The sequence below is a fragment of the Peromyscus eremicus genome, unplaced genomic scaffold, assembly GCF_949786415.1.
Source record: "Peromyscus eremicus unplaced genomic scaffold, PerEre_H2_v1 PerEre#2#unplaced_60, whole genome shotgun sequence".
Taxonomy (NCBI): Eukaryota; Metazoa; Chordata; class Mammalia; order Rodentia; family Cricetidae; genus Peromyscus; species Peromyscus eremicus.
In genome coordinates, this window is record NW_026734303.1 from 728,813 (window position 1) to 731,685 (window position 2,873).

General features: G+C 41.2%; 1 pseudogene; it reads right to left on the reverse strand.

The window, feature by feature from the left end:
• Positions 1 to 1,329: 1,329 nt before the first annotated feature.
• On the reverse strand, positions 1,330 to 2,132 carry LOC131901253 (SIN3-HDAC complex-associated factor-like; annotated as a pseudogene).
• Positions 2,133 to 2,873: the final 741 nt, after the last annotated feature.

The following is a 2,873-nucleotide window of genomic DNA, read 5'->3' on the forward strand; positions in this document are numbered from 1 at the left end:
CGGAGAAACCTTCTCTGAGATCTTAATGTGAGGCATTCCATTCAGCTACCTGGATGTTCAGAAGCCCAACTCCAAGAAACCAACTCAACTAACCAATTCAATCTCAATATACAACTCTTCTCTTTAGCCTACTTTAAATAGTGGGAGAAAAGCAACAAAAGCCCAAATCCTAATAAGGTCAAGACAAGGCAAAGGGCTACTCTATAGATAAAACCTCCACAAAAATCAACTGAGGAAATCCAGAGATAGAACTGAATCATACAGATTTCAGTGAGTTGCAGTCATGTAGCAGCAATGTCAATTATTTATACACTGCAAGTTTTCTAAGCAATGTCCCTCAAGCAGCATCAGCTATGCCCAGTGCATCCCCAGGACTTACACATTCTAATAAGTGGTTTCTAACCACGTGTTCTCTACTGTATGGTGATGTTTTGATACTATCTGTATAGGACCTCTCCCATCCTACAGATTTGCCTTCCCCCAAAGGAGCTCTGGTTCTGTTTTAGAAGATTCACATAAAGTCTTCTTATCAAATATGAAGGGAGGTGACACGATGCTACCTGTGTGTTCAGAAATTGCTTCCTCCTCCAAGCTATTTGGAGAAATCTCAGTCTCCCCTGCTTAATAGTCAGTAGTACAGGTCTGAATCATCAGAAGTTTGGTAATGCTGAAGCATTCCAAAATTTTTAGCTGTCTCTAGAGGCAGGCCATGCTACTGAATTATGACAAATTATCATGAGGAAAAATAAGTGTAGCCAGACATTTTAAAATGCCTCAACCAGGCTGGGCGGTGGTGGGGCACGCCTTTAATCCCAGCACTTGGGAGGCAGAGCCAGGCGGATCTCTGTGAGTTCGAGGCCAGCCTGGGCTACCAAGTGAGTTCCAGGAAAGGCGCAAAGCTACACAGAGAAACCCTGTCTCGAAAAACCAAAAAAAAAAAATGCCTCAACCACAACCTTTCCACAGAAAGACTAAATTACATATGGTTTATCATAGAAAAATGGCACCTCTGGCCCCTGAAATCCCCTAATTTCATTCATTTGGGGGTATTAAACAAGCAAAAACACTTAACTAGTACTTTACAACAGCATTCAGCTTTCCTATGAAATACTCTTAAATATTATGTACACTTTTTTTTCCTGCAGTAAGCTAGACACTGGCTTCTGAGTTTGTTGGATGGGGAATGGGTAACACATTAAAACTGTTATATAAAATGTCTTTTGGCAGAATAATAGGTATCCAAGTTAAAAATAGGAGGGTCAGTTTGTTACTTTGTGGACTTTTCAAAGTTGAAATCAATCTTTGTTCCCTTCTACTGAACCTCAATAACTACTCCTGAGTGGAGATGGGCAGAGGTGCCAGCCCCTCCTCCTCAGGCTTCTCAGCAGCTGCTTGCTTTGTGCTGCAGCAAGGCTTGAAGAGATGGGTGTCAATGAGGACTTCGCCAAAACTGCCCTTAAAGATGATCCCACAATATATTTTCTGTCTTTTCCAGTAGGTAATATGTAAAAAGGAAAAACTGGAGTCTTCTTAGAGCTGGAAGCCATCTCTATATCTGAGCCTTGATCTGACTGGTTACTGAAGCAGAGACTGGGCTGGAGAGGCACTTGAGGTGCTATGAGCATCAGGATTGTGGTGTTTAAATTCCTTCCACAGTTTACTCATGTGATTGCTTTTCATCCTGTTTCCAGATAGAGTTCTCACTTTTTTTGTTTTAAATGTTGCCTTTAGACTGGGTCCTGCCCTTGCATCTACCACATGATTCCAGTTTTGTTGTTTTTTTTTGTTGTTATTTTGTTTTTGTTTTTTGTTTCGCTTTGTTTTTCTGGATCAGGTGGCGACTTCTTCCATCTTTCCACAAGCAACACACAGACACTGCAGATGTCATGTGCAACCCAAAATAGCTCTGAAAATCCTTTTTGTAATGTTTACTGTCCATGAACCAAGAGCTAGAAGACTTGGCTCTGCAGATACAACAGTCCTCTGTTCTTCAGTGCACCTTTGGTTTGTGAAAACCAAACATATTTCCTTCTGGGCAATAGCTTCCATGTGCAGCAGCATCCACACAGGGCAGGCTGCACTGAGAAAACCCCTGCAAGCACTCACTGTGCCCACAGTGAATCCAGCAAGTTTGCTGATTTTATATGATGCCTAAGTTAAAAAAAATTCTAAAACCTACCGAAATGTTATAGCCTAGAGCAGTAATGAAACAAAAATGCTAAGGCAGATTAATGATAAAAAAAGTCAACGTTTATATACTTGTCAAAATTCTTAAAGTGGTAGTGTGGAGCTATTTTAATGGTTGTAGCAAAAGAGATGAAGTCGAACCACAGGGGAAAAAATGAGTTTGATGGGATATACTTCATAGTTCTCATTCATTGTTTGCTCCTCATTATGCAATTTATTTTAAAAGAACAAAAACAACTCCCCATATTTATAACACTTTTATTATCTCCCTCTATTTTGTAGTCAGAAGGTCCTATGGTATATACCTGTGGTTACTTTACCATGATATGGACCATGTGGAAGACAGAAACAATGAAGATGATTGAGGAACAAAGAAATGAAAATGTTTTCATCAGCTCCTATTTAGACATCAAAAACAATCCATATTATGAGGTGTGGTGGTGCATGTCTTTAGTCCTAGCACTAGGAAGGCAGAGGCAGGACGCAGTGTTTTACACACACCCCAATTGTTAGTTTCTGCCACGCCGCAGCAGCCTGCATCTGCTGCTGCCACCACAGCAGTTACGTCATCACTTTTCATCGGGTTCTTTCCACCCTCAGCTCTGCCACACGTGCAGCCTTAAAAATGCCCGCCAGGCACAGCTCACTCCCTTTCCATCTCTGCCTTTTTCACATCTCTTTGCTTC